The sequence below is a fragment of the Zootoca vivipara genome, chromosome 2 (assembly GCF_963506605.1).
Source record: "Zootoca vivipara chromosome 2, rZooViv1.1, whole genome shotgun sequence".
Lineage (NCBI taxonomy): Eukaryota > Metazoa > Chordata > Lepidosauria > Squamata > Lacertidae > Zootoca > Zootoca vivipara.
The window spans coordinates 32,821,244-32,841,013 of record NC_083277.1 but is presented as its reverse complement, the minus strand read 5'-3'; the positions used below and the strand labels follow the sequence as shown (position 1 = coordinate 32,841,013).

At 40.1% G+C, this 19,770-nt stretch overlaps 1 protein-coding gene across 1 annotated transcript in view; it reads right to left on the bottom strand.

Annotated features, from left to right (window-relative positions):
* Window positions 1–19,770, bottom strand: part of LOC118080810 (contactin-4) — a 532,292-nt gene that overhangs the window by 328,903 nt on the left and 183,619 nt on the right. The window contains exon 3 of the mRNA XM_035106605.2: window positions 10,250–10,336. The gene's annotated coding sequence lies outside the window, so the exon portion shown is untranslated. The remainder of the gene's footprint in view (window positions 1–10,249; window positions 10,337–19,770) is intronic.

Sequence of the window (19,770 nt, the reverse complement as noted above, 5' to 3'; positions counted from 1 at the left end):
AGGACCAATGAAATACAACTGAATTACTAAAACAACTTACATTGGTTTTATCTAACTCCCTTTTCCCTGATTTTGGGCAGCCAGTTCATAAAGGGCCATTTGCTGTGTTATGATGCTGTTAGTGTCTCTCAAATGAAACCAAACCATTTCTGCCAGGATGTTAGTTGCAATGTACAAAGGAAAGATTTCATAGTTTACATTTTCTACTCCAATTTATCTTCTTTATACAATGATAGATATAGTAACATATACAACCACATTTATCTCTTGGGTGACAAACTCTTTTCTCTCTCTTCTATATATATCCTCCATCAGAATACACACAATATAACAATATCCTGAAGGAACCACAGTTTATAGTCCAGTTCCCTAAAAGCGTGGAAATTATTCTTCCACATAATCTATGATTTTCCTTCTTCTCCCCATCCTGGTTAGTTCAAATGTAAAATAATGGAGATGTTGATCTCTAACTCTGTATATTAATTTGCTTTACTGAATTCATAGAGAGTTCAGTGAAGATAACAGAGTGGTACAAGACAGTTTTTCAGAAAGTTATAGTGATTTGTTACACAGTTTGATGATTTTGACATGATTGATTTTGTTCTTGGTCAGTTAATTATATAGCTATAAATTAGTGGATTATTTTATCCTGGGAGATGCTTGCAGAAATTAGGTCACTGTCATATATCATTATAATATCTTTTCCTAACACATCTGATCTCTGCATCCATTTTTACTTTACAGCATTTCCCCCCCAGTTAACATATATTCTCAATAATTATCATGATACAGTGAATACAAGTTAAGCTGACAAGGTCTTATAAAGCATGAGAAATTTATCCCCTTTTCCTCATCCTAATTATCTTCATTTAAAAAGTGCATAATAGGATTGTGCTTTGTTTTGTTTTTACACATACCAATATAGTATTTAAGAAAAGTACGAAGTGACCATTGCAAGTTCAAGTGTACAGTACATTAATATAAGGAGACTTTCTCTATGGCCAGCAGATAAAGTCATAAAGCATTGCTGTGCTCTGAGGTACTGTGGGATACTATATAGAAAGTTATCAGTAGTTCCTAAATCCTAACTAAGGACAGATATTACTCAATCACTATAATCAATGTCTGCAATATGCAGAAACAGGGAACTTCTGAGTGTGTTCTACCTCAGTTCTATCCAGATGGTGATGAAAGCCAACAGGCCTGACTTGTGCCTTGAGTAAAATCAGCATGGGCCATAAAATCTTCAGATTCCTTTAAAACCTACAAGGACATCCATATCAGAAAATTAGGGGATCCATGGCGGACAAGTTGGAGTTACAGAGGTCAATAAATTACCTTCCCATAATTATTATGTCTAGAAGTCCCAGTCTTCCTCCAAAGCTAGTAGCAGAGAGATAATTCTAGCGGTTGATCTGTTCTTTGAACATATGTTTTTTGAGTACAGTGGTACCTCGGTTTAAGTACACAATTGGTTCTGGAAGTCTGTACTTAACCTGAAGCGTACTTAACCTGAAGCGAACTTTCCCATTGAAAGTAATGGAAAGTGGATTAATCCATTCCAGACGGGTCTGCGGAGTACTTAAACTGAAAGTACTCAAACCGAGGCGTACTTAAACCAAGGTATGACTGTACAGGGAAGTATGATAAAGCTGTAGAAACAATCCCACCCCCACCCCTCATCTGAAAGCTCAGAAAAGGTCCTGTGTCTCATCATGCAAGAAAATAGAGCAAAGTTCTATATACCTGCCTGGTGTGACGCCTGAGCACTTGCCAGAATGGGAAGGTGGGAACAGGGCTTGCTATGCTCTACAACAGAGAAAGGAAACAGGCGACATAATATATTTTGCTAGACTACAGCTCTGATCACAGACTATGCTGACTTGGGTGAAGTCAAAAACATGTGGAGAGCCACATATTCACCATCTCTGCCCCATGACCATGCCTGACATACAAATTGCTGGATGAAATTGCAGTTGTGCTGTTGTGCAAAGAATTAATCACATATACTGTTACTCTGGAATTAACACTTGGGCAGGGGGTAAAGTATAGGAACTGTCAATAAACATTGCCCTGAATTCTACAGCTCAGTATCCATGTCCTGGAGTTGTTGTTTTTTTTTAAAAAAAATGAAGCTATAGTTCCAAACATAGCCAATAAAGTTTCTTGGTTCATGAGACAATCAAGTGGAAAACTGGCCTTTGTGCAAGTTTTCCAAGTTGCAAACTGCAAAGAAGAGGTTCTGTGATTGCCAACTACAAGATAAAGCGTCATCTTTGATTAAACACCACATCTAGGGCATCAGGGAAAAACACTCCCCACTTTGCTAACTGCCACACGGGCAAGGGTTTTTTTTAACCATGATTTCAACTGGGGAAGGAAAATTGAAGCCTCCAGTTCACACACTACAATGCCAATGGCCAAACATTTCACTTTATTTTCAAAACTTAATGGACCAGATTCAGCATTCTCTGGCCGTCAGTGCAAGTGCTGTTGCACTAGCAGGAATAATGGTTGCACAATACTAAATCCAGTGCAACAGTTGTGCTAAGGGAAGCTTGTGTGTAACCGGCTGTAAAACTGCTTGTGCAATAGGAAGTAAGGGTGCTACAGCACTCTGTTGTGCAACCAGCCAAGAGATCCATGCTGGCTTTCTGCACCTTCTTTTGTGCAATCCACTTCGCTAGCATAAGTAGTACAGCACTAAGAGCAGGCATCCCCGAACTTCGGCCCTCCAGATGTTTTGGACTACAATTCCCATCATCCCTGACCACTGGTCCTGTTAGCTAGGGATCATGGGAGTTGTAGGCCAAAACATCTGGAGGGCCGCAGTTTGGGGATGCCTGACTAAGAGACTTTAACTTAGCAAGATACTGAATTCCTCCCAATGAAATGAAATGGATGCCATTTACTAAGTACCATTGCCTTCAAATGGCAGAATCTTAGAAAAGACATTAACGGCTGCTCTAATTAAATTTTAGAGTGCTAGTAATACAGCCATAAGGCTTGCATAAGCCATTATCTACATTAATAAAAATTAAAGTCAAAAATTAAAGTCAAACAATATCTGCACAATAGTAATGTACCTGGATTCAAGGTCACTTTAATTCCCTGATTATGTTATTCTTGTTTATAGTTACCATAAAAATTATTGATTATTTAATTAAGTTTTCAGATGCATGTTCATTTGTTTTAACTTTGTTCTCCAAATGCACATTATTGAGACAGAAATTATGAAGATAATTATTTCTTTGCTTTATTTATTTGCCATTACAAACAGAGTATGAATTTTATGAAAATCTGCAGAGATGCTTGGGAAAGAAAAGCGTAGGGGGGGGGGAGAAAAGAAGAGATTTAAGATGCATTTATAAACATAGGGGATGAAGCAGTCAGTATCCCTGCATAGCTCTGTAGAATATATACTACACCGTATGAAAGATGTTGTCTCTCTCTGTGTACCTTGGAAGCCCACTGCCACTTACAGTAGGTAATAATGGCCTAGATGAACTATAATGATTGCTGTTCCAATAATTTAAAAGGGTTGGATTATGTGAGTCTGAAAAAAGAAAAGAAAAGGAAGAAACATAGACAAAGTGCAGGAGAATAACTTTATTGTGGCACCCCAATAACAGATACCCCATAAAAAAACAAGTGACCTAAGAGTGGCATGTAGTTTGAAAATACCTGGGGGTGGGGGGACTGGCTTTTGGAAAATAAAAGTCTCAACTTTTACTGAGTAGTTTCATTTTAGATTTTTTTTATATCCCATTTTCCTACTAAAGTAATACCAAAAGCGGTTGTAGTAGATAAATACTAGCCCAAGATCCCAGATGGGAAGAGCTATGCTTGCTTTATTAACACACATTTGCAGGAGCTTCCATTATCCCAAAAGCTACTAGCTAAGAGTTGCTGTTTTAATTCTGCCCTGTGATCCTGAAACAATGTGAATGGGCACTTTTTAAAGCTTTATTATATTGTGGAGTGTAGCCAAAAATATTACAGTGGTGGTGCGAAGTTCAGGTGTCAATCAGCTGACAGAGAAGATTTTGAGGTATCGGGCATGGTGATTTAGTATGCCTACACTGACACAGTAAGTCATGCACAGGATTCTTTTTGGGGGGTGGGATGTGCTTTTAATGTAGGGTGTGTATGCAGCTACAGTAAAAGCATAAAATGACTTGAAGGATGGCATAGGCTGCCTTGCTTCCTTGTTTAAGCCCTATAATGTCACTCTTAGTATTCCACTTTTAAGCTACTATCATAGCTGCCAAGTTATCCCTTTTTTACAGGGATTTTCCCTTATGCTGAATAGGCTTCCTCGCGAGAAAAGCGAAAACTTGGCAGCTATGGCTACTATGTGTTGGATCCTGAGTGTTCCTTTTGTGTGTAGAAGTGCTCATTTTGCCTTTGTGGAAAGGACTGTGATCCAGTGGGTGCTTCAACTGGAGGAAGGCAGGGAAGCAACTTTCACTAATCTCTCCCTTCATCCCGTAGACCCCACTGTCAGCCCTCCTAAGCAATGCTGCAAGTGAACTATGATATCATCAAACACCATCTTTCTCCTTCCACCAGCAGGAACATCCTGTGAGTAGAGTTCTTACAGGAACTTCGGTCTTTAGCCGCATGCTCCTTTTCATTCAAAGCAAATAGTGGGTGATATCCAGTTGTGTTCCCTCTGCTTTTTGAAGGCATCTATCAGCACAATAAGGACAGAGACAATTTTCAGTGATGCTTCTTCCACCCTGCAGCTCTGTGTGCCCCCCCACCCCATGTGCTTTATAGAGTCTCTCAACCCTTCAGAGCAGATTTATTCCACAGATGCCTTCAAATCAGTGGAGGTAACACTATGAACACCACCCTATACTTTAGTAATGTGCTACAAGAAGATCCTTACAACATGACTCACTTGTTTTTGATGGTCCCAAATTGAGTCTATATGCTGTAAATCTGGTTCTTGCTATTTGAAAATAATCTTCCAGAGTCTTCCCAAAGTGCAGTGCAGTAAAATATTCCAACGCTCACTTTACAGTGCAGGGATGAAGAACCTGAGGCCCTCCAGATGAAACCCAATTCCAATTCCCACCATCCCCAGCCACCATGAACAATGGTCAGAAATGACAGGACTTAGTCCAACAAAATCTGGAAGGTCAGAGTTTGCATACCCTTGCTGCGGTGGTTCTTCCACGTGAAGTACATATCTTAACTCACCACATCCAAATTGCTTATCCTGTAAAACTCCAACTTTAAGAGAGGTACCGTATGTACATAAGCAATTGTAGAGATAGCTGGGAATACTTGGTTTAATCAATGTATGCAAAAGAAACCACTATCTATAAACTACTGTCTAGTAGTCACTCAATTCCAGTTAATTTCTTCTAGCTTTTTCTAACTCTTTACCACTCCTTAGCTCATTTTTTGAAAGAAGTGCCAATTGGCTGCTGGCTTGAAGAGAAAACAGATCCCACATACAGGAGGACCGTGCATATGGTGTTAAATGTAGAATTATGTCTTTCTAGGATACACACTTGTTTCTCATCGAATTAACTTATAAAAATATGGACAAGAAAATGCATACTTCAGGTGGCATAAGGATCATATTCTATTTGAAAATGCATGTACTAATAGGAGCTAACAAAGGTTTAGAGGAAAAAGTGGAACGAGAGAAATAAAAATTTAACCACTGCAAAATCCAACTAATAGCAAAACACACTATTCAAAAATATGTGCAAAACCTACAATTTGGAAAATATTTTGACAGATTCCCTTACTCTGCCAGGGAAATATGGTATTATCAAAAACCATCTTTCTCCTTCCACCAGCAGGAACATCTGTGAGTAGAGTCAATTTTCAGTATTGTGTACTGTATCTAGAACTTTCAAAATGGGTTCCACTAGTAGATTTATCTAATTTCTTTTTCTCTTTCTTATTTAAAACGACTGCTTCAAGAGCTTCACCCAAGACTTAAATGAATGGATGAATCACTATGAAAGAAGACAGTCTTAAGGCACTATTAAGAGGGCAGCCACACTGCTGCAGTTAATGAAGGGAAGACAACCAAAGAGAAGAGGACGGATGACCATGGATGTGTAAAATGGGATGGGGTGGGGGTAGGGAGAGTCCATGAAGCATGAATAGATCACAAGAAGCATTTGGTTTTGGATGACAAATTGTACTGCAATACCCTTTTTCTGTGCCTTCAGGATGGATAGCTGGTAATGGAGCAAAGTGTATCAATTACTCTGGGAAAATAGGTAGCACAAAATGCCTTTTGCTTCTCTTGCTGGTGCACAGAATAGTATTTTCAGTTCTATATTGTGTCAATTAGCCAAACAGGGTGTGTTTGTTAAAAGAAAATATTTGTCTCATACAGTGACCATTTTAGGATTTCTTGCCTCTCTCATGATTTCTCACAAGCAACACACCCCAACAAGAAAACTTTACCACAGGAACTGAAAAAAATTTCATCTCAAGAAGAATTTTATGTGATTACAGTTCTTTCTCCTTTTTAAAAACCTGTCCACAAGAATCCTTTGAAAACGATTCTATACCATATAATTATTATTATTTTATTAGTTATTGAATTATTCTCCTTTCCTCCCCCCGAGAAGCCTAGGGCAGCAAAATATCTACAAGCAGTTACAGCTAAAAACATTATTCCATCCAATTATTTCTGGGTTGCCAGGAACCATATTCTTCAGACATCAAACGGCTGGGTAAATAGGAATGCTTTCAATTTCCTCCTGAAAATTAATAATAATAGAGCCAAGTGCACCTCACTAGGGAGGGCATTCCATAACCAAGGAACCAGCAGTGAATGGACCATCTCAATAGTCAATAGCCAACAGCCAACAGTCAATAGTCAATAGTTGGGTCAGAGGTGGTTGGTATTGGGGAAGGCACTCTTTAGCATGGAGAAGATGATTATGAAGGCATCTTAGCACTGAGACAGATAATGTTTACCCCATCAGGGGAAAGACTCGTGAGCTTCCTAATATGGTACATCTTCAAATGTACACCAATGATTTTTATAATGTTCATTAATCTTGCTGTATAGTTGAAATTTCATACGTTGCTAAAAGGAAGTTCTATTGTTGTATTAAGGCAATTCACTTTTGCTTCTCCACTGAGCAAACATCTTGAAAGCACCAGCTCATAACATGATGGAACATAAAGGTAAAGGACCCCTGACAGTTAAGTCCAGCCGCGAATGATTCTGGAGTTGCAGCACTCATCTCGCTTTACTGTCTGAGGGAGCTGATGTTTGTCCGCAGACAGTTTTTTCCGGCTCATGTGGCCAGCATGACTAAGCCGCTTCTGGCGAAACCAGAGCAGCACATGGAAATGCCATTTACCTCCCCGCCAGAGCGGTACCTATTTATCTACTTGCACTTTGACGTGCTTTCGAATGGCAGGAGCTAGGACCGAACAACGGGAGTTCACCCCATCACGGGGATTCAAACTGCTGACCTTCCGATCGGCAAGCCCAAGGCTCAGTGATTTACACCACAGTGCCACCCGCATCCCTTAACATCTCGAAAGCATCAGCTCATAACATGATGGAACATAGAGAGGAGCAAATGAGCACATTCCACAATATTCTGGATGGCCAGAGACCTATATACTAAATGTGCACCCATGAAACAAGCATGTTTAATGTTTGGTATTTAAGATCTTTTGGTGTAGCTTTCATCTGATCATTTTAGTTTCTGCCAGAGGCTCTTCCCATTGGTGTCCTTTTTTGTAATTTCTTCTGACAGTTACACATTTAAACAAAAGGTTCTCTGTATGTGTGTGTATATACTTTAACAAACCTTTTCTTTTCATAGGAAAGGTTATGTTGTGTTAGGATGAGTGCATAAAAGGTCTCAGAGCATCTTCTGTTTAGCCCGCAGAGGAGCTGTGAGCCTCGGGCAGAAGGAATTGCAGATTGCTAGCCGATTAGAATAAAAAATATTCTTTTTAATATTTTTGTATGCTTTATTGCTTTTTCACTTGCTTGACAGTTCCATCTACCCACTGCCATCGGCTATCTTCACCAGTGACTGATCTCTTTTCCCTCTCCTGTCCAACAATGCAGGAACATTTGAATTGCAGGACAGGCTAGAAACCTTTATTTCATATAATTATAATTGTTACAATAGAAAGTGACTGCTGTGCACTGAACATTCTTGAATGTCACTTGACTCACATTTAAATATTCTCCTCTCTGTCTCACTGTAACAAAGAAACTGAATACTAAACAATGGAGCCATTACCAATCCAAAATATATGTCCTTCTACTACTTGACAGTCATTGGTCAATAGGACTAATTTACCTACTGTCCAGGTGATTATGAGTGTAATGAATGAATAATGGTTATGCATGTAACACACAACTATACATAAACATCCATGGAGTAATTTTTTTAAGGACTGAAGTAATATGTGGCATATCCTTCTCTCTCTCTCTCTCTCTCTCTCTCTCTCTCTCTCTCTCTGGAAAATGTAGCAGATCAAAGAAACTGGACTGTCACATTTAGGGGTCACCCTTCTGGATAAAGTAAGGGTGGGGGGGGACGATAAATTATATTTGAACAGCATTCATGTTGCTTGCCTTTTGTCCACAGATTCCACTGAGATGGAAAGCTGTCTCAAGTAGGTTGTGCAACATTTGAGAAACCACCTTGGTATCACAAATTCCAAATACAGGTATATTGATTTGGTACACGTGTTTGGGTGTCTTCTTGGTTAACTAAAGAAAGAATTAATGCCAAACTGTATAAAGAGTGTACGTCCACTGTTCAACTTAGCGTGTCAGTTTTTTCATAAGCATCAACAACCACTGACGGTTAATATACTGACATTTACTGGTGACTTCCTAGTGCTGGGCTATTGTTAATCTTGTTGCCACTAGACTAGCCATATGTGAGAGAGGAGGTTCATATCACCAGGGTGGGTGAGGGATGAAATAGGCAAGCTTCTCACCCTGAAGCATTTCATTGTGAAACTTTTTATAAGCCAATGCTCAACATTGTGAAGAACACTCACTGTTCTATAATATATCAAGAACTTTTCTGGGTGGTGGTTTGTATAAATTATTTTCTCATCAACCCTTTTACAAGGCAAGTTCAATGATGGGAATGAGGAAAAATCAGCCTTGAATGATTTTGGCATGTTTCTTTTTAGAAATTAATCAGATAAATTATTAGCAATGAATAATTTGACCAGCTCAATTAGGCTAAAATGTCAGCATTAGCCACTGTCAGAAAGAGGTTAGCTAATCAGGTAAAATCATCTGACTGTTCTGTGGGACAAATTTTAATGATAACAACAACCTTTAATGAAACTCTGTACAATTCCCACTTCAACAGTTCACAATAATCTCTCTGATATAGTTTTATAGTTTCAAAATGAAAATCCCAAACAAATCATTCTTTAAATTCCCTGTCTCTAGCCTACTTGTCCACCTACAATCATTACAGAAGAAACATTTGCTTCCGATCAAACGTTTGACATCAACATAGACCCAAACCAGTATTTAATCATGCTGGCAAAGAGGTCAGACGTCCCCTAAAGGTTATCACATCCAACTCCCTATAATGCAGGAATTTCAACTAAATCATCCACAATAGATGGCCATCCAACCTCTGCTGAAAATCCTCCAACGAAGGAGAGTCTACTATCTTCCAAATGGGTCTGTTCCAATGCTACTTACTCTGTCTAGCCGTCAGATTTTAGGCACAGGAATTTCTTGGCCTTGCTGCCTTACATTTTTAAAGTAAATTATATGGTAGATTGGCCCTGACAACTATCACTGAACTATGACACTTCCAAGAGTGTTCCATTACAACTATATTGCAGGCAGAGAAGTTGGCATGAATGTTGAGGAACACAGTGATGGCAAAATTATAAAACACTATTGAGAAATACTCATGGATGGATGGATGGAGACTCTTTTGCTGTTTTCAAAATTGGAATACAATCCATGGGAAGAGGGTGAGGATTAACTATGCCACAAATTACTAACAACTTGATATTAGAGGCCCAGTGACTAGAGTATATTTGGGATTCTAATCTTGGCCCAGCCTGGCCCAGCTAGCTGCTAAACCTAGCTAGAAACTACTTGCAAACGTTGATCACCAGGATTATGGCACAGGTACTGCAGAGTTGAAGAAAACATAGCCTGAACATAGAAAAGTATTTTTCTCTTCAGAGTATCTGAAAACTGACAAACAAGGAATGTATTATATCATTCAGATATTTCTCTCACCTTTTTTGGAACCGCTTCTTAAACTGCCCATGGGATAGCTCTTTCTCTGGTATCTATGATGAAGGGTCCCAAACATGTGACACGCACCTGCATTAAAAAAAACAAAAAACAAACCAGAGCTCATATTTAGATCAGTGAAGCAGATAATGTAGGGAAGATGGTGCTGAGCCCATAGACATAAAGAAAAACAGAGATGTAGGACATCATAGAATTATAGCACAGAGAAAAGATAAGAAAGAACCGAGTCACATGATCCTTTGTGGGGATGCTGATCCACCTTGTCATCTCCACCCATAAAAGCAAGCTCTGCCAGGGGACAGCAAAGCAGCTGCATGAGAAGCCTGCAGAGGCTACAGAAAGAACTGTGAGTGGAGGGATGTCCTATTTGCCATCCTTGGGCCCACCTGGGAATATCACCAAACCTGCTACAGCCTGGAACTGAATGTGGAGAGTGCAGCCAGGAATGGCCCAAGACATTTTTGGCACCTGAAGCCAACCACAAAATTGTGCTTCCCAAGCAAGGGAAAAAGGCGTGGAATAAAGATCTACACTGGCATCTGTTGCCCCTGTGGATTCTGCTGCCTGAGGTGGTTGCCTCAACTTACATCATGGGTGGGCCGGTCCTGAGTGCAGCTGATTGCTGAATAGGGCATAATGTGGGAAGCCCGAGCAAATGCCATCTACCCTGGTGGCAGTCGATAAAAACTGCCTAGAGAGAGTGATTAGGATGACGACAGCAGGTTCTTGGAGCTCTCTTCTTTGTGAGATTTTGCAGGTAAGCTATGAGCTTGTTTGGTCCCTGGGAGGGTGGGTGAGTGGAGTCCTGCATAAAAGCCAGGAGGTTGAGAGAAGAAGTGTGTCATTAAGAAGGAACTGGTAACGGGTCTATATTTGTATCAACATAGCATTTGCACATGCAAATACCATGTGTCTTTTTTGTAACATTAGTTGTTTTAAGTTGTCTGTGTTGGTATAGTTCTCTGTACAACTCTTAGACACACAACAACAACAACAACAACAACAACAACAACAACAACAACACACTATCCAGCAAAGGAATTCTTGTTAAAATGGGTGTGTGTATAGAGAGAGTTAGTACACCAAACAAAGAAAGGAAATGAAGCCTGCAAGTGAATTGAAGTGAGCAAGTTCTCTGCAGAAAACAAGCTCCGCCTTTTTGGGGGGATAGGGGTGCTCAAGAATAACTCTTACACAGTTGTTAGTGCGTGTGTGAAATGTAGGAGCACAGGGATTGGGTGAGAAGGAGCAAAGCCACCTGAACACTTTCGGAGCTGGGGGAAAAGAGTAATGGTGCTGTGTAAGACATCTGCCTCTCTTATTTTTCCTGGAGGACAGAAAATCTTTTGTTATCAACTTGTTAAGTTAAATTACGAGCAAAGCCATATTATGTACTATCCAGTGCCTCTTGCTATTCTTAGTCAATTGACTACAACTTCAGCCCAAAGGAGGTGCTTTCTCTAGACCAGGCATCCCCAAACTGCGGCCCTCCAGATGTTTTGGCCTACAACTCCCATGATCCCTAGCTAACAGGACCAGTGGTCAGGGATGTGGGAATTGTAGTCCAAAACATCTGGAGGGCCGAAGCTTGGGGATGCCTGCTCTAGACGTTGCAGAGTTTTCAGCTGAAATAATCTAATTTCACTTTCACTTAAGTAAATCTCTAGTTCAATAGACACTGTTCCAATTGTTCTTGATCAAAGTTCTGATGCCCTGCTCTGGGGAGCAATGAAACCATTCCCCCCCCCTTTACAAACAATATCACGCCATAGCCTCATGACAGCAGTATCTCCACATATGCAGTTGAGTAAGATAGAGAAGTCAAGAAGAGTGTCTTTTCACTCTCAATAAAAGGTTTCCTCCTGTCTGTCATTCCCCCCCATAAGAAAGCATCAAAATAACAACTTCGACTCTAAGTGGCTCGTATTAAAGTTGTGCTCTTTATAAGCCCATCTAAAAGACATTTGTTGCTATTAAGGGCTTCAGTTTTTGAAAGCCAAGCTACATAGTATCTATCAAAATATTTGTACTTGTCTGTAAACTGCTGGCTCAACATTTAAGCTATCATTTCTTGGGTAACTAATCTCTACTATGAAGGAACACCCTAGGATTATAACCATATTTATACACTACTAGATAAATCGCAGGATAAAAACATTTGAGGGTTATTTCAGGAGGAACTGGAATGTTCTTTGCTGACCTATTTCTCAAACTGTAATAGCTTTCTTAAGAGTGGATCATGTTTTATTGGGATTAATATTGACTGAAGGTGCCTGAAATGGATAAGTATCTTCCCTAGCTCATCCTGGGGCTCTTTCAAATATTAGTCAGAGAAATAAGTTCTGCCAGTGTTTTGAGAAAGCTGCATTCTATTTGCTTAATTCAAATATATGTCTGGATGAGCATGTTCAATGTTCATTAAAAAAAAACCAACTACCAAAGTGACAGGTACACAAAACAGCTCTGGGTGTTTGTACATTCAAGCTTTCAGAGTGTTAATGAATAAATGGACTGTGTGCTTCCAAACGCAGAAAGGCACCATCTATAACTTTATATATTTGACACTTACTCTTAGAAAGAATCTGGCTTGTGTGTTTGTTTCAAAACTTGCAAGATTGGCAAGCATAATCTTTTAAAAGTCAAAGAAAAGGGAAGTGGTGATATTTTGGTGAAATAAAAGATTTATTATCTTCAATATTTCCACTATCTAATTTAATACAAAGTTTAGTTTAAAATAAAAATTGTCTCCACATGCTCCATAAGCTACCATTCCCTCTACCCTCTTGAAATGCATGCAATATTTCTAAGTGATCTCTGCTATAGGGAAACTGATTCCAAGTGACAAAAAATGGACTCTTCTTAAAACTTAAATAGAAAAGAGCCCAGGTCATGGAAACTTGCTTGATTTACAATTTAGCAGGATTAATAAAGGATGTAAAAATTTACTCCTGATTTCTCAAAGTTTGACCTGGGACTTGCATCTGCCAGCCACAACCTAAACTGAAAAAAAGAAAAGAAACATGACGGATGGACAGAGGGAAGATTCTCACTCCCCAAAAGCTAGTACAGCAAGCACAAAGGCTTGTAATATTGCAGTCAAGCAGAAATTTACAGACCAAGTTTGCAAAGCAACAGAACAAAAAGAACACTTTTTTTTGTGATGAATGGCTTCCATCTGTGGAGTTCACAGGCAAAAAGAAACTAGATTAATCTAAAGCCTAACAAGATGAATACAGAGTCATCTATATGCTCTAAAAACCGTGACTAAAGAATGTGTAAAGGGAAGCCTTAGACAAACAACACACTTTGGTAACCACTTGTGGGGGGGTGGGGGGTGGGAACTGTAATTCAATTATGTAAGGTGCACAAGGTTTTTTTATTTAATTTTCCTGAGAAGTGATCCCTTGTATAGCAAATCTTAACCAAGGGACTGATTCAGTTTCCATCTGCATCCCCTATGTTTACTGGTCAACACATGAAAGTTTTCACCTGTCAACCTACCAGCAGCTCTCCCACCAGCACAGTAATGCTCTTGTGGAATTGCTATGGGTGCCTTGTGGCATGAATAAGGATTAGGCTTAAAATGTTCACTTAAAAATAAACAAATCCTGGCACATTAGTCACTCTTGTGCACATGTAAAAAAGCCCAAACCTTCTAAAATATTACCTATCCACTAAAGCCCTAGAGCTAAACTTGCAATTGTGGTCATTATACTGTTGGTGCTCCCGACTAGAAGAGCAGCTTCACACCAGTCAGATACTTACAGCTGTATGCAATGTTAAGAAAGGGGCTATAAATAAAAGCACTTTCTACCTTCGAGAGCATTCACTTTTGGCATGCTAATTGCATATGTGCAATCACCCAGAAGGCTGTAGCTCTGCCCCTGACTTTAGTTGTTTCCCAGTAAGGCAGTAACCACCCAGAGAAAGTTAATACTCAAGCTGGTGATTGCAAGGTGTGCTTACTGGCAGAACTTCTAGCTGCAGGGAAGGTCTGAGGATTTTAATATGACATCACAAGAAGCAGCTACCATTTTTTCCATGTTACTTTTGCAGCTACAACAAGACATAGGCACAAACATCTCCTAGCTTGCATATGTCTCATCTTGCTGCTCTGGATAGCGCTACCACTGCTGCAAGAAAAATGATGGAAACCTATAAAGAATTATAGCCTGAGGTGGGTGCTACATCTGCACAGCTCCTCTGGTTTTTTTGTTTGTTTGTTTTTTCCTGTGCGACATTATCCTTGCCAGACTTGATGCCTTTAGGCAAACAGCTCGCTGCTTTACTACCCCTTTGATGAAACAAAACTGATGAATGGGGTTGGGTGTTTTAGCTCATTTGCTTTTTTTTGTCCTTATACTCACGTTTGTTCTGGTTTTTAAAACTGCAACATGTTCCTCTTATCTGTAATTAAATAATGCCCTAATTTTTTATAAAGTGTGTGTGTGGGGAAAGGGCGCTATTCATTTTCTCTCACAAAAATGACTTGGCAAGTCTTCCTTGAGCTCAGAGTTGGCAGAGGATTTGCCGACTGAGACTAAGGCTATCATACCACCAGCTGGGTAATTGGACCAGGCTCCCATGGCTGGTGGATCAGAATCCATGGAGCCCAAGGCTGGTTGTCCAAAGCCTGCAGCAGAATCGCAAATGTGTACATCAAGCCTCACTTGCTGTTGGAATTGAGTGCCTGCATTTACCATTCCTCCTACTACCATGCACAGAGATGCAGAAAAGCAAACAAGTGCAATATAATTTCCCAAACACCACAAGAAAAGTGACATGCTTTCCTTTAACCTACATGTTGACATCAGACAGACCCCAGCCCCAAGTGAGTGGTTTGCTGTCCGAACCACTCACATGGCCCCCAATGCAAAGTTCCTCTTTGCCTTCCATCTAGACTGAAGCCTAGGTGAATATCTGAAAGAAGAAGACCTCTTATTTCTGACACACACTAGCTTCCCCCTTCCCGCTTTGCATCCCTGGAAGTAATATCAATGTGAAATGATAGCCTGATCAAGCTGCACCAAAATAAGAAGGGTATCTGATGCCGAGGCCACAGAGATCTGGCCTGACAGTGAGAGGATTAATCCTTCTTTTGCTCTTCAACTCTGATCTCACCTGAACCCAAGAATTTGCTGATCACACAAGCTAGAATGTACAAGATATACCAGTAGTTACGTAGACCTTTTGGTACAAGTGTAAACAGGCAAACTCTGCTGTAATATTCACTATTTTTCCTGGGTGGAAAGGGTAGCATTATACAACATGATTAAGACTGCATTTTTACTTTCAAAACCAGACTCCACTAAAAGGCCAAGTCTCAAGTACTTAGAAGCCATTCTCTAGAAGTCTTCAATGGGTGAAGACAGAGCCATGAATGTAGGAGGCTGGTGCCATGGCTAGAATTGTGTAAGGCAGAGTAGCTGACACAAGCCTGAAAAAAGGACCATTAGCAGGCCTCCAGAGATGTAGTGTAGAGACTAAGAAATGATGCGAAAAGGGGAAAAAGAGGGGGGATAGGTACTAAATGAGCTATCCAAAAGTTAGAAATGAATGAATTTTACAGGAACCTGGATTTTGCTTTCCCCAGGTGTTCCATGAATAAAATGAATTGGTAGCATCATAACACACATGACTTGGAGACACTGATAGATCGATTCACTATTGCTCTCCTTTCGCCATGAAGCTGAAAGCAAATGCCTATAACAGAGTATTGTGTAGTGGAAAGTAAGTCAACAATATTAGATATAGAGAGAGGAAAAATGCATTCTTTGTTTTGTTCTTTCTTTTCGTCAGTCACACCCACCCCCCACAAATCCCTATTACAGTGGTACCTCTGGTTAAGAACTTAATTCGTTCCAGAGGTCCATTCTTAACCTGAAACTGTTCTTAACCTGAAGCACCACTTTAGCTAATGGGGCCTCCTGCTGCCGCCGTGCTGCCAGAGCACGATTTCTGTTCTCATCCTGAAGCAAAGTTCTTAACCTGAGGTACTGTTTCTGGGTTAGCGGAGTTTGTAACCTGAAGCGTTTGTAACCTGAAGCATTTGTAACCCGAGGTACCACTGTATAGAATTAATATGTCCCAGTCCACATATAATTCTAATCACGATTCTGCATGAATAAATAAATATGAGCATGTTCAGAGTAAAATTGTGGCCACTTTGCTTCTCCCCCATCCTGTTGTTGTCATGCTACCTGCCACTAAGACATGGTTTGGCTTAGTATTGCATCTGAACCAGTGCTACAGCTCATAGTTTTGTTTGGAGCAAGGCAAGTAATAAACTTGGGTTCACACGAACACTAAGTCAAATCATGCTTTAACTCTGGGTTGTATGGCAGCAGCAGGACCGAGGGAAAAACAATGCAGCTGTGGTTTTTCACAAAATCCACTCATATTTACCATATTTGCTCTTAGTAACATCCAAAGTTGCATTCTTTTTTCTTGCATATGCTGTGTTTGTGCTTGTTCCTTCAGACAAGAAAGCTAACACTGAACACTATTGTCCCAAATAGAATACAATGACTTCCATATTTTTAATGTTATTCTGATACTAAAACATTTCCAAAACTCCACTCAAACATTACGTTGATCATAAAGAAAATATAAACCTTTTCATTGTCCCTTCCAGAAATGAAAAAGTAAATATTGAGGTGTCTTGTAGTAACATGTAACAACTAAAAGCCCACATTGTGAAAATTCTGTTTTTCTTTGGGTAGAATAATACAGAGTCTTGAGGAACAAAGACAATCAATAGCAGTACAAATATGTTTGCTCCCTGGCATGGTCATTCACACTAGGAAAGGTTAGGGATACAAGGCCAGATAAAAGGCTCAACACTCCTGGCATAACATGTTATAAGGTAAAGAACCTTTGACAACATGATGTAAGATTAAATAATAGCTGTGCTATGTCTGGTGAAAAGCCATAGTGCTGCTACTGAAAGGTGAAAAAGGAAACATTCACAGCTGTGTGGTCAAGGAACTGCCCTGCTCTTCTCTCCCAGCCAAGGTATTTGATTATTGCTTTATGCATGCTCCCAGAGAGATTTCCTGTGTTGGGTAGTGCATTCTCTTAGCATCTGATAAAATCAACAATGAACAGAGCTGAAGGTCATCAAAACAGGTCATTTGAATAGGTTACATTTACCTTGAAAAGAGGCACACACTGCTCCAGTTATTGGCAGACTTGTAGGAGCTAGCACACTATACTTTGCAGAAAGAAACCCAGTCCACAGTTTGTATTGGGTTGTGTCTGAATTGGTTAGGGAGTGGCTTTCAGTCTGAGCCCGGGCCAGAGCAATAAACTACAGCAAGATCCACTCCAGGCCATACAGCATGCACTAAAGAGTCAACAGTAGGAATAAGGCTGCTTCGTATTACTGGATTAATCAACAAGCTCAAGTGGCTCTAGGCTAGGGAGTCAATGCCCATTTGCCAGTTGGCAAGGTCCCACAGCATTTATGGCCAGTCTTGAAAACGGGGGAAGAGGACATTCACTAGGGGGAGAGCTTGTACTGAAGTGAGTAGAGGAAATGGATTGGGGTGAATTGAATTACACAATTAATTTTTAAGTAAATCTCTGAGAAGCTATCACTGTATAAATCCATACAAGATACTGCATCATGTACATATTTCTTATTCTCTTTTTGAGTCCAATGAAAGAACAGCTGAGGCAACTGACAACTAAATGGAAAAGCTATAGAGGTATAAATGATTATGAGGCCTCTGTATAAACTAAGCATGGGAATCTGCGGTTTCATCTGAAGAAGATGGTTAAAGGCAGCTAATGAGAAAAACCAAAGACAAGATATACATCCATCTACTTCCCAATTAATCAAAATCTAGTGGACTGTTAATAAAGTAGACTTTTCATAATTTCCTGACCCTTTCATATTTTCCCTCGTTCATAGCAGATTGTAACAGAGAACATAAACATTTATTCTCATTTGACAAAAACATACAGAAGAGAAATCTTTTCCAAAGGTCAATGTTACAAATATCACACCTTCATTTTAAGACACTAGGCTACCTCAAACATTTAATTGTAAGTAGACTGTTACATTCCGTAATAAAACTTAGAACTGATTCCAGCTTGTGGTGAAGCATTTACTAATACCATCAATAAAATTCAGGATGAACAGCATCCTGCTATGATCAACAGTGGATCATAGTAAATACTGGAAAACAGCCTCTTCGTTGTAAACCATAAACAGCAGAAAGCACATGAAAGTGTTTTGAACGAGAAATGGATTGAAGATTGCCAACAAAGTAGTTAGAATCTGAATAACCTGACAAATGAGTCTCCAGATAAACCTACAATATTAATCAGGCCATTCAGGAAATAAAGGGAAACTATTCTGGTGCTAACACAGGAGCCAGTAATAAATGCGGATCAGATAGCATTTGGACTGCTTATTGTGAAATTAAAATCAATGTTTTTGCAGCAATAAATATAAAACAAAGCAGGTAAGAAAACTTTGAGAATATTACATCCAATACAAATTAGTGTGTAAGCCACGTAAACACACTAAGAGAGAAAAGCGTAAACTGGCATAAAACAAGAAGCTGGCATAAAGCAAGCAGATGTAAATTAAGCTGACATAAAGTTACATCAGCTATAAACCCCGTTTAACAGCAAGGCTACTGCTGCAGCTCTTCCTAAACCTGGCAGAGGGCGGGGGGAGGCTTTGAAAAGGTGTTCTATGTCAAGCTGCCAAGTCAAAAGATCAAGCTGAATTGCCTAAATCCTCCCCTCTCTAGGTCCACCCTACCACACCCCCCCTTAGGGATCTACATGATCCGCTTTGGCTTGGTCAGATGAGACACAGCTAATCTAGAATGAGCATGTTATGCCTGCATATTTTGGGTTGTGCTAGGGCTGGAGACTTAATGTCAGCTGAGCCCAGCTGAGCTGGATATCCTTTGCATCTTAAACTGCACATCCTGGTGAATTTTGCCATAGGTAAAGGTAAAGGGACCCCTGACCATTAGGTCCAGTCGTGACAGACTCTGGAGTTGCAGCGCTCATCTCGCATTATTAGCTGAGGGAGCCGGCGTACAGCTTCCGGGGCATGTGGCCAGCATGACAAAGCCGCTTCTGGTGAACCAGAGCAGCACATGGAAATGCTGTTTACCTTCCTGCTGTAGCGGTACCTATTTATCTACTTGCACTTTGACGTGCTTTCGAACTGCTAGGTTGGCAGGAGCTGGGACCGAGCAACGGGAGCTCACCCCGTCGCAGGGATTCGAACTGCCGACCTTCTGATTGGCAAGCCTTAGGCTCAGTGGTTTAACCCACAGCGCCACCTGCGTCCCATGTTTTCCTCCCATGTTTTCACCATACGACAGTCCCCTAAATGGGGTTTTTCTTCAATTACTGTAAATCAGTCCCCCCCTGTAACCCCCCAAAAAGTAAATGGTTTCCCCAAGTCTCACAAAAAAGGAGAAAAGTTTAAAAATATGTGGTTTTTTAAATAGGGCAAAAATGAAAGGCTCATG